This window comes from Larus michahellis, chromosome 6 (genome assembly GCF_964199755.1).
Source record: "Larus michahellis chromosome 6, bLarMic1.1, whole genome shotgun sequence".
NCBI classification, from domain to species: Eukaryota; Metazoa; Chordata; class Aves; order Charadriiformes; family Laridae; genus Larus; species Larus michahellis.
The window spans coordinates 69,926,121-69,939,087 of record NC_133901.1 but is presented as its reverse complement, the minus strand read 5'-3'; the positions used below and the strand labels follow the sequence as shown (position 1 = coordinate 69,939,087).

General features: G+C 43.4%; 1 protein-coding gene across 1 annotated transcript in view; it reads left to right on the top strand.

The window, feature by feature from the left end:
- CTBP2 (C-terminal binding protein 2) overlaps positions 1-12,967 on the top strand; it is a 147,009-nt gene that overhangs the window by 82,706 nt on the left and 51,336 nt on the right. The window lies entirely within an intron of this gene.

Genomic DNA, 12,967 nt, shown 5'->3' with positions numbered 1-12,967 from the left:
GGGCTGGCTGCAGGGTTTGGGAAGCGCCGTGTGAGGCATTTGGATAAAGCTCAGCATCCTCCACTTCCATGCAGCTGCCCTCGGCCTTCCCCGCGTCAGACTTTGCCTCGTTTCTCAGAGACAGGCAGGGATTTGGCTGTTTCAGAGTTGCGTCTTCACTCAGGAGGTGTGAAAGTAGACAATGTGCCATAATGTTGACTATCATCCTGTGGAAAATTTACAAGTTGTTGTTGAAGTATTTCTTACGTTTTGGGGAAAATTGTTAGAACAACTTCTCTTTCGTTGGTGTGCGGTGATAAGGCAGATAATGCTGTAAATCATTCTGTATTTATACTATGTTACAATGTCACCATGACTTTCACCTTCTATTTCAATTTTTCCAGCAGAAAAAGTCTATAGATAACATTTTCTATTGCAGTTCACATAGTGTAAGTTACTTATGATAGAAATAAAGTGATGGCAAACAAGCTCTGACATTTTGGTGTACGCCCTGATAATTCTCTCATGCAAACCGACACTCGTGAAAGTTTTACCATCAGCAGCAAAAGCAGAACAGAGTGTTATTTTAGGAAGAATATCTTAAGTCATATCTCTTAAAGAGTTAGAGTGTTCATCTGCTCTTAAGGAGATGGATAGTGGCCTTCAGGGTAACAATTTGCATTATTACTTGAATGCCAACAAGGTGAAATAGGCTTTGCTCGTGGATGAAAGCGCCGAGCTCACAGGGGAGCTGCATGGCGTCCGTTCGTGCAAAATGTGTGGGGTTTGTGGAGTTTCCAGTGAGTGTAAAATGCTGATCAGCAGGACTGGGTCGGTTTTGCCTTGATTTTTGCTTACTCTATCACGTCGAAGTAAAACTCCCTCGCTGTTGCTTTAAACTTGTCGTGAGTTACTTAGCTCTATTAATTTTGCCCTGTTAATTTTGGAGGGGGAGGGGGGAGGCAAAGCAGAGAAGACGAGAGTTGGGAGGAGGGAGTATCCAGGGTGCGCTGCAGTGTGGAGCTGCATCTTTCTCCTATTGAATGTCATAAAAACTCAGGTGTAGTCTGCTATCTCATCTTCAAAATTTACTTTGAACTTGACTTAAAAGAGTTGTATCAGCTGAGCCTGGATTTTCAAAAGCTGCCTTCCCGGTTTGATGTTTACTATCAGATCTAGTTGCTGAGTGTACAAGAAATTCAAAAGGATCGTACGACAAACCTGCTAACAGAGCGTTAGATGTGATTGAAGTTTAGATTATTTTCCTCTGATATATGAGCTTTTTTCTTCTTTCTTGGTCAAAAGATATTCTTTTCTAATCTGTAAATGTGCAGAAGACATAACTTTTTAAAGCATACTTCGTCATTTGCCACTTGTTTTGTGATTTGGTTGAACTGATGGGATTCACCGTTGTAAGGCACTGTTGGGTTGTATTTATGAGCAACAGATTAGGACCGAGTGTAAGCAACATCGTAAAAATTACCTTGAAAAATGCAAAAAGCTTAGGGCTTTTCAAAATACTAGACTTGTAGGACTGTGGTATACTATACTGGCATCTCTGATGGCTATTTTTTATTACAAGCTCCTAATCTTGGATTATAGAATAATAAAGCCCTGAAGAGGGGCCATTCCAGCTGCTGTGAAAACACACTTTGAAAAAAATTAGCTTTTCTCTTGAAAGGTGTACGGAATAATTGGTGAAAGATGATGAGAAATTAGGGAACTACTTCAGCAGGCTGATGAGAGGAGTCTTTTTGCTAACAGAACAGTGTTCAGTGAGAAGAATCTCCACTGCTCCATCGAGCCGAGTGCAATGTGGTCCAAAGAAGTCATTTTTAATGAGTTTCTGTTATGGGGAAGCACTTGTGCAGCTTTTGGCTTTAAACAAGTGCACGGGATACAAAGTTACATTTACCTGATGAAAAGCTAAATGTTTTGCGGTATGTAGGTGGATTTCTGTGCTTTTTATGCAGTTGCGTATACTGTACCATCCGTTTCACTATTCACAACACAAACCCTTGGAGAGTTTGCTAGGAAGAGACTTCATTCCACCCAGCAGGATGGTGGCAGGTCTGGAGGTGAAATATGCTCAGGCTGCGTGTTGTAATCACTATCCGTACCCCCAAATGATAATACTTAACACTTCAGGTCTTCATCGCACTGTACAAACTGCCACTGAAGGATGATTCTTCATACGCACTTACTAAAAACGCAACTAGTCACATGTTGAGGGAAATAGCTTACAGACTGCCACAGTATTAAAAGAGTATATTAAGAAGCTGCAGTGTTTGTATGACTCTGTTAAACGTGCATCTGGCATGGAAAAATAATCCAAGCCATAAAAGGGGTGGTGTCTTTGAAAATGCTGGTTCATAGCCTTTATGGGCAGGTTTATGAGTCTTCCAGGAAGAGAAGCAGCTCAGTCTCATTGCGTTACTCAGCTTGACCAGTTCCTCTGTTTTTTTTTAATATAGAGTTATGACATCTTTGTATGACGGTGTTACTTTTTCCTCTAAGCAGGCTGTTCAGAAGAGGTGAGCTCTTTGCACCAGGTAATGGATTTTGCTCTGTAGGAAAATACGGGTGGGATAGGGATGCAGACTTGAAGGGATAAAGAAATTTTATAAAGACATCTAGAGCAGTCTGTTAAGAATTAAGTGTGTTTGTGATGCCCGTACGAATGAAGCTAAGTCGGAGTGTGCTTGTAGTGATCTTGGCTTGCCCTTTTCTTTCTTTTTTGGCTGTCCCAGAGAGTTTGGGTGCCGATTCTGTAATTGGATCCGTGTGGGTGGAAAGATGTATCCAGTGAATGGCTGGGACTTTCAAAAATAATGTATGTGGAGTGGTTTACATAACTCTAGTTTGTGGAATTGTGTCTAATTACGTAGCGGGTCAAAATATGCTTTAGAGGTGGAGCCGCTGGTGCTGTATTTAGTTAGGCTAGTCCAGCACCCCTAGTTCAGATCCTGTTCCCATTAGCTTGTAATTTTGACACATTTTTAATTTGTTTGAGCTGAAATTTTCCATTCCATGAGGATTTTTTACCTCGGGGTGAATTAAAAAAATAGAATTACAACAAAAATTGTAGAGCTGGGTCTGAGCGGGAGAGGGAGAGCAATGTTGGTTTTGCTGTGTTTGAAACAAAGCAGAGCTGTGATCCTGCAGCTACGGTACTGGTCTGCTTTGTTTTGGATAAAAAGGTCTGAATTTTGCAGCAGAGTTGTTGTGGTGTCAGGAGTGTGCCCGTCATTGTTCCCAAATTTGGGGCAATTTCTCAGTCTTGGAAAGAAATGAAGTGAGCACTGCCAACGCAGCTGAAGGTGGTGTTGGGTGCTCTGTGACGCTCCCTGAGGCACAGGGGTGGTGGGTGTGAGGTGGGGACCTCTGCCAGCGTGCAGGGGGTGCGGGGGGAGCAGCAGAGCTAGGTGAAGATGAGCACAGAGTAATCGGAGCAAGGATGGAGCCTGTGCGAAGAAGGTGAGAGCAGGAGCTCAGACAACTGGCCCTCAAACTTAGGTGCTGCGAGAAATAAGCTTACCCTTATAGAGTCATCTGGGTTGGAAGGGACCTTTGAGATCATTGAGTCCAACCATTGACCTAACACTGACAAAACCACTGCTAAACCATATCCCTCAGCACCATGTCTACCCGTCTTTTAAATACCTCTGGGGATGGCGACTCCACCACTTCCCTGGGCAGCCTGTTCCAATGCTTGATAACGCTTTCCGTGAAGAAATTTTTCCTAATATTCATCCTCAACCTCCCGTGGTGCAACTTGAGGCCATTTCCTCCTCTCCTATTGCCTGTTACTTGGGAGAAGAGATGGAGTTCCCCCTCGCTACAACCTCCTTTCAAGTAGTTGTAGAGCCCTTCTATCCGTCATGACTGCCCTGACTTTAATTTCTTATGACGGTCTCCCATTGCATGATCCTACAGATATCTGTGTTATTTCTCCTTGTCTCATAAGCCTGGCAGTTTCCTCCTGCTCTTCCTCACTGCTCCCAGCCTCCTCTGCCTCCCTCTGGGCAGCAGAAAGCAAGTGAAGCTACAGGTTGAGGAGAAACCATGGCAGGTCCTGCTAAGATGACTGAATGTAGGCAAGATGTGCAATATCGCCAATACGTTGTTTTCCTTGCTGTTTTGCTGAAGGGAAGGTTCAGCCGCAGAATCCGGCCGCAGACGGTTGTGTCTCTGGCTGGCAGTGCCCTGGTGCTTGTTGCAGCGTGGGACTCTCCCAGCAGTGTTGTCAAACCATCAGCAGCAATAACCCTCAGGGCAGAAGCTCACCTGCCTTTCATTTAGGAAACAACAGAAGAGAGAGATTAGGTGTAATTTTTTCTGTGCCACCTGTGGCAGAACAAGGTGTTTGTCAGTGCCCCGAGGAAACCACTAGCTCAGAAGTCTGCAGCACTCCTGGTGCTTGGAATCCATCATTCCCACAGGGTTCTGGTGCTTGCAGGAGGCATTCCCATGCAAGGAAATAACTTGAAGCATCACTTCCGCGGCCCAGCCTGCTGCTTCCTCAGATGTTCTTTATTCTGTGCTTCTGTGAATATGGTTAAAAAAGTATGAAATAATACTGGGAGCTAGACAGGGAGTGAGGAGCGGCCCTCCGCAGTTGCTGGCAGTGTCTTCAGGAACAGCCTGGCTGGGAAGCCAGAGGAAAAGCTGCTGTGGCAGTGTGCAAGGTTGCGTTATCGTTTCCTCATGAAATGTAGAAGCTTAATGGGGACGTGTCAGTAGTGGTGGCACATCCAGGATACAGGATGGCAGTGTGTAGAACACGGGTTGTCCAGCCCCACTGAATTCCTCTTTCGACGATCCCGTGTGCTGCCTCTGCTCCATACCATTGCCACTGCGCTACCCGGCTGCCTGCAACACCGCTGCCATGAAATTTTAATGCCCAGCTTTATAGGTTGAAGTTTGCACTGACATTTATGAGTCAGTTAAGCTTTCAACACATGCCTCGAAAGTGGCAGCCCTGAGATGAACAAGAAGCAAAGAAAAAAAATAATCGCACGGCCAAGTGAGCCCAGAAATTTCCTGATAAGAGTTTTTGCTTCAGGATTTGTCGTTATCCAGTGGGAAATCATGTCCTTACGTGTCAGTTTGTGCCACAAAAGCTGTCTGTACTTTGCAAAATAGCAGAACTGTTTGTAGTGCCAAACAAGCCATTCATATTCTTTTTTTGTTTCAGGTCTTTTGATATGTCTAATGGCTGATAAATGCCAGCACAGTCACAAATACTCTGCAGTGCTTAATGCGTGAGTCTCTCGCCTCTTTGACTTACTGACTTATATTCTGAGAGGCACCCTAGTGTCCTCTTTGGATGAGGCTTCTCTGGTGCTACCCATAATCGTATTTCCTGTAGGAATTCCTCGAGTATTTACCTTCCAGTCACCATAGGATCTGTGTGTGGCCCTGACCCTTCACATCCCCTCCTTTATCAGTGGGAGTGGGGGACTGTCGTAAATACTGATGGCTCTTGGATAGGTCCGAGTCCTTTGACGCTATAGTTGGTCTTGAAAAGCTTGAATAAGCACCCTCCCGTGGTATGCCAGCCAGTTGGGATGGTGGTTTTCTCTCCGTTCTCATGTTTCCCCATTGATTTTGTGGCCATTCAAAGGAAACGTACTTTGTACTCGGCACTGGTGAGGCCTCACCTCGAGTGCTGTGTTCAGTTCTGGGCCCCTCTGTACAAGAGGGACATTGAGGTGCTGGAGCGTGTCCAGAGGAGAGCGACCAGGCTGGTGAGGGGTCTGGAGACCAGGGCATATGAGGAGAGGCTGAGGGAGCTGGGCATGTTTAGCTTGGAGAAGAGGAGGCTGAAGGGAGACCTCATAGCCCTCTACAGCTACCTGAAAGGAGGGTGTAGAGAGGTGGGGGTTGGCCTTTTCTCCCAGGTGAATAATGACAGGACCAGAGGAAAAGGTCTGAAGTTGCGGCAGGGGAGGTTTAGATTAGATATTAGGAAGAATGACTTTACTGAACGAGTGGTCAGGCACTGGAACAGCCTGCCCAGGGAGGGGGTTGAGTCACCATCCCTAGAAGTATTTAAGAAACGTCTAGATTTGGCACTTCAGGGCATGCTCTAGTGGCAGAGATTGTAGGTTGTTGGGGTTTTTTTCGTTGGTTTTTTTTGGTTTGTTTTTTTTTTTTTGTGTGTGTGTATGTGTGTGGTTGGACTTGATGATCTCAAAGGTCCTTTTCAACCATGAAGATTCTATGGTTCTATGATTCTGTCAAAAGGAACAGGACCACTGGAGTGAGGTACTTGCATTTTCAGGCAGAAGGTGGAAACTCAAGACTAACTAGGAAACGCCCTTCTTCCTCCAGCAGCCAGTTCGGTTGATTGCTTGTTACTTGTTTGTTTGCAGCGGTGTCTGCTGTTTGCTGGATTTTGACCAAGCCCTCATTGAAGAGGGTGTCTGCTCTGAAGAGTTCACAGCATAGGGCACCTGATGGTTAAAACAAGGTACATGTGATCTGAAAAGGAGCTGATGTCAGCAGCTGCTGCTCAGAGCAGAATCCACACCTCCTGCAGCAGCCAGGAGACGACATGGCCCTAGTGCTGCACATCCGTGCGTGTGTCTGGTTGTTGCTCGGCGTTAAGAGTTGGGGAACCCTCCCAGCTGCAGTTGCTGAACAACCCAGCAATGAAAAATCTGGAGAATTTTCTGCTGGGTTAGAGGTCTGGGTTTCTTGTTGAAGGTTCAGCAGGAGGCAAGGAAGGTCCTGGGGAGCACAATGTGAGCGGAGGAGGTGGGAGAGGGCTGGGAGCACTGGTGGGAGCCTAAAGCTGGCTCATGTTTTTGCAGAGGTTGGAAGGGGTCTGTGAAACGGGGGAGGGAATTTGGGGAAGGAAAGGATGGTTTCCTCATTAACAAAGTTATCTCGGCCATAGCTGCATAAGGCTAGTTAATTCGTTTCACGGGTGGACAGAAACTCTGTATTCCACATTTCCACCTGTGATGGAAGTCAATGCAAACCGTATCCAGTAATATTTAAATAAATATGCTATGTAATGCTACTCTGGTAAATACAAACCTGGGTCTATGGCAGGGGTGCATTTTGCTTGCTGTTTATTTCAGTTTCTCATCCGTAAAAGTGGACTTAATATTCACACTGTCAATTATTGCTTGTGGCTCACTTTCTTATTGTTAAAATCTTGTCATTAAAAAAAAACAACCAAACCAAACAACAACCCCCAATAGAAGTGCCCCTGAAGAATTGTAACGGTTCTGGCTTTTCAGCAGTATTTGAACAGTGTGTCCTTGAGGTCTGGGCTCACACACCACTAGCATCAGAATACGGAATAGGTTCTCATTCAACAGCTACAGTCCACGTGGGCCGAAAAATAGAGGAACCTTGCTCGTGGAAGCAGATGGGAAAATGTACTGAAAAACTACAAGGCAGGCGAAATGAAAGTTGTACAAGAAACCTGAATTCTGGCATTCTCTCGTTTTCCAGGCATTAGTGTTTTGTTAACATGGTATTGTGTAGGAAATAGTCAGTTATAAGACGTTGTGGTACATGTAATATCAGAAAAGGAATTGTTTCAATGCTCAGCATCTCTCTTCCAGACCGTTGCACTTCTGAGGGTCTCAGGACTGAGTCGGCAACTCTGGAAAGGGGCTGCCTCCAATTCCTGGTCTTTTGTGTAACATAACAGTGGCCAAAATGAGTATGTTTGATAATTGGGTGGAGGAATTTTCTTCCATTCTTGCAAATTTGAATGCCAAGTAGCATCTGATAATACTTATTTTTACTGCTTAGAAATAGAATCCTATTATCTCAGGAAATTCTTATCACCACTAGTCATTTGATGAGAAACAATGAGTTAAAGATGGTATCAAGTGTGGAAGAAACTGCTTGTCCTGAGTTGAAGTGACTTACTTAGAATAAATATAGACTTTTTTTTTCCTAGTGGGTTTGAGTTTCTTTGTTCCTTGAATATAAAACACAGTACGAGGGTTTCCCCCCCACAATAAAGCCTTTTATATTTTTTTTTTTTTTTTAAGTTTCCACCTCAAAGCACATAAACCATCAGGCTTTTAAGGAGGGGTTGCTTGCCACATTTTGCCTAGAGAAAAGGCAGAGTTAGCTTGTCAGATCCTCTGCCGTTGCACCCTGTGCTGATTTATGCTAACTGAAGATCTGTCTGGCTGCTCCTAATGTTTTGCTGTTCTTAGTCCGTATGAAGTTCTTTGGCCTTTATGGAGGTTTCAGAAAATCACTTCAAATTCACACGAAAGCTGGGTTACGGCTTGTTTTACCAGTGTGGGCGGCGAAAAGTATGCCATCCAGCAGTGCTCTTCATTACCCGTTTGCTGACAGAGGCATAGCAGGTTTGGGAATTATTTGTCATTAATAGGTTTTGTTAGAATTTTAAGAAGGACAGAATCCTATGGATGAAGAGGCTTCAAGCAGCCTCAGTGGGTTCACAGACATTATTCAAGCTTATTGACCTTATTCCCTGATTTTCAACCCTTTTGCTGCACTGAATGAAGAACTCTATATTTGATGTGGACATTTTGGGCTTTGTGGTGGAGGTACTGTGGGGCTCGTATCTACAGGTACGCTGTTGTCCTTACAGCACGGGGGCATAGGCTGCTCCAGTAGAGTTCCAGTTCTGCGTAGACTTTTTTCTATACATCAACTTCCGTGCGGTCTATCTGCTGTGACGTGCCATAGGGGGATATGCATGACAAGATGTAGGACTCGAGCCAGATATGAAGCCAGCCTGACAAAATCCCCCAGGCATCCGGTAAAGAGTGAGACACATTTAGATAAGGTTACAGACAAAAATTTCATTAATTTGGTATGCAACTTTTTTGTAATAGATCTGTGACTCAAGCTATTGCAAGAAGAACTCCCCTTTCCCTGAAACTTGAGTGCTACACGCACAGAAATTGGGAAAAATTACTTCTGTTGTTTTCTCCTTGCGTTTAAGCCCACATTTGTGGTAACTTAATGTGTGTCTAAATTCTGCCTTGTATTTTTCCATTTTCTCCAGCCTTAAGACAAGATTCCATGTAACACGCTTTATAACTTCATGTTATTAATTAAGAAACAATTACAGCTGATGACTTCAATACCATCAACTTAATTTTCATCCTTACCACATTTCCCATTTAAATTAACTGGTTTATGGATTAACATGTTGTCATCGTATCGTTTTTCCTCCTTACTCTAAATCCTCCCCCGCATTTAAAGATTACTCAGAAAAATGATAATATCCCCAGAATATGCAACGAGAAGCCGCGTTAAGGGGTTGTTGGTGCAACGGCCTTGGGGCAGCCCAGTCTCATATTCCTGAGCTCCGGAGTCTCCAGCAGGGAAGTCGCCTCCAGCATCCAGGGGGTGGAAGTTGGATGCTTCGCCTCTTCCAAATATGATGGGAAATGATCAGTCCTCGGGGACAGATGAGAACAGGATGGATTTTCCTTCAAAATACCAGAAAAATACTCATCTCTGACTCCTAAGTTAGAATCTTTAAAGGAGTGACAATGTTTGGATCTGACTAGACTTTTAGGTTTGATTCTGATTCTATTGAATATTTACTAGTAAATATTTGGTCAGGAGTAGGACATCTGGCTGTACTAAAATAAAGCTGCGGAGAAACACATTACACAACTTTTCTTTTATATTTTTTGGTATCCACAAACAGATGTAATGGATGGAAGTGCCAAAACAGTGAAGGTTTTCATTATGTCTTTTATATCTGAGAGCTTTCTTCAAAGAGCAAGTTTTCTACAGTTGGTGTGTGCGTTTTTGTTGCCTTAAAATTAAACGGCATTGATCATTTCTTACTGACGCTTTTATATAGCCCATTAACTTAATACTGTTGATTTGTTTTGTCTTTTTTTAAATTGTCTTTTTAGTATATTTAAAAAAAACCCAACACTCTCTGCTGCCATCTAGCACCTCAAAACTTGCTAGTAAGCAGCTTCAGTTCACAAAATAGACTATAGTTACAGATTGACACTCATTTTTGAGAGAAAATAGTGTCACTGCCTGCTAATGATAACAGGTATTTGACTGAATCAGCAAATGAACCTAAGCAAGGGACGCTGGGCTGGCAGCTTTGGCCTCGGGTCATCCCCATTGGGGACCAGCCACCCCCATAATTGTCCCCATGGATGGGGATGGACCACAGTAAGACATACCTGCAGATGTGGTCCTTCCACATTTGATACTTTGATTTGATTATTACAATAGAATAATACAATATATCAATCTTTAAAAAAGCAATGCATAAATATTTTTTTAGCTAAAGTAATATTTCCTCCTGGTTTGTTTTGGTTTTGTTGTTGTTTTTTATCTGCGTTGGGTCTGCAAGGGAAGTACGTGTTTCAAGCTCTTGGCGTCATCAGGGGAAGTAAAGCCGAGAGACACCCTGAACCCCAGCCTGTTTATCTCCTCAGGACTGCGTTACAATCTAGTAATTAATTATTTTTTATGCAAAGCCCAGACATGCATGGCAGAGTTCAGAATTACAATATATATTCATTTAACAATGGATTTCTCTACTGCTTTCTGGGACAGATATAATTCCCATGCTTTTCATTACACGAACTATTTAAATCTTGGTCCTGAATTCTTATTAAAAATGATGAGATTTGACCTCAAGGTCTAATACCCAGTTTTGGAGACAAGGTGCTTGATGTGATTTCTAGAGGATTATTTTTAAGAGCATTCGTAGATTAGATCTTTGCGCATAGTTGAGGGATGTGCCCAATGAACCTTGTCTACTGGCTTTTAGACTGCCGTTCAGCATCCAGATGGATTTTTATTTTGTAGTCCTTGAAAGAGTGTAGTTTTGTGGTGTAGGGATACATCTGATGTTTTTATTATCCCTTCGTTGGTACAGGAATGCGACAATGCTGTTTCTGCGAACTTTTACTGGAGTCTCCCCACACTTAAAGGCAAAATCGTTCCTGATTGAAGTTTCAAGAGCTTGTAGGGCTCATTCCGGTGGCTCAAAGTGTGTTTTACAGCTGGGCGTCTTGTTTTTAACTTTGAGTGTATTTTAGGTGATTGCTAACTTCTTGCATTTGTTACCTGCAGTTCGGTTTTCATCCCAGACAGCAAATCAGGAGGGCTTTGCCAGGGGAGCAGGATAACATGAGGTGACAAGTTACCGCGTAGCTCGTTGGGGTGCGCATGCCTTATTCTGCAATAAACCCAAGGTAATTGGAGGTAGGGAACCCTTCAATGAAAGACGGGTGAAATGACTCCAGCTGGAGAGTTGGTGGCATGTGGCAGTGATTTGAGACGTGTCGCTGCCTGGCTGGGAGGCTGGGAAGGAGCCTCCCATACCAAACTCCTTCCGAGCAATGATAGGAAATTACTCCCAACAGCAGTGCAATACTGTATTATCAGTTTTGAGTGTAAACGTCTGCTTTATTTGGCATAGGAGGTAGGCTCCTTTGCTGTGCCTCCACATTTATTTCGGTACAGTATTGACCTTTTATTTTCCATACGCATGGACCCATTTGTATGTAGTCGGTGGGAAGGGCAATTGGACCCGGTTACGGATTCCAGTTTGCGCGTAACATTTAGAGGCAGCGTGTGCTAGTGCATTCCTGTAGCTTGTAACGCGTGTGAGCCAACAGTTACAGCACATTTCTATCCCAGCGCCAGGGGGGTTGAGTTACAAATGGACGTAAGCTTTTGGGTTTTGCTTTAAAGTCATCGAAATACAGAGTTACATGAGGCAATGATTGTTTAATAATCGGCTGATCTTAAGGGTGTTTTGTTGTAACGCACCAAGTTGGTATTTGAGAGTGTTTTGTTGAAGTTACAAAGCATCTATGCTTTTGGTTTGGAAATTGGTAAAAGCATGTGGCATGGCTTCAAGTGCTGAGTGCTTTCAGATGCTGTTCTGTTCCTTTGATTATTGAAAATGATTCCGGCACAATCCTGCTAATTTTCTCTTTGTAGTCCTCTAATTTCAGGAGACTGTTAGAAAGTCCATCTAGGCAGAGTGCTTATTGCTACTGTGAGAGAGATTTTGCAGAGCCAAATTTTAGCAAATGCAGTAATTTTCAAGGATTTGGAACATTTTCTTCCTGCTTTTCTTCTCCTAATTTATTTTTTTTTCTAATTTGTGTGCATGCGTGTGCGTGTGTGTGTGTGTGCATCCTTCACGGTGCATGCTATTCCTTTTCCTCTCCATAGCACCCATTGTATCCCACAGTGTAGTTTAGCACCATTTCTGCTTCCCCCGCATCCTGCAAGCTAATCGGAGGAGGACGGTGTTCAGAAAACCTTCCCGAGCTTTGGGGGTCGTTAGGGACAATCACGCGCGGTCCTTGAAAGCCCAGGCACTGGGGGCAGACGTGTTTATCCTACTCGTAGCTCTGTACCTTGTCACCTGAAAACATGTGACAAACGCTGATTAATCTTAACACCACGTGAATGTGATAGGTGTATATTATTATATCCTCTTGATGGAAGGGGAATCTGAGTAAGAAATTAAGCAATTTACTCGCCGACAGTGGCAGAGCGAAGTCTAAAGGCTGGGTGGCCTGATACCTGCTCTCTCCATTAACACGAGATGTATTTGTTCTCTAGAGGATTTTTCACTACCAGGAGCAGGATTCCGTTGCCTTTAAAAGAGAAATAGTCTTTCCAATACTGATGCACCTTACAGTTTTTGCCAGAAATGACATTTGGCGTATTCACTACGTTGTTTCAGTTCCACTCTCTCCCAGAAGGAAATAATTTGAGAGAAAGCATCAACATTTTGCTGCATTAAAAATCATTTTTTCCAATAGAAACAAGATTTAAACTTGTAATTGAAAAGTATTTTACAATAATAGCAAGCAAAACTAAAACTAGTCTGTACTATTTTGTTGCACAGAGTAATTTCTCCAGCAACTTGCTTTCAAAATTTGAAATTAAATGTTTTAAATCAATGTGAATTAAATTTCCTATCCAGCCTCCCCCAAGTCAGCGCTACAGCCACCAAAACATGTTGTTT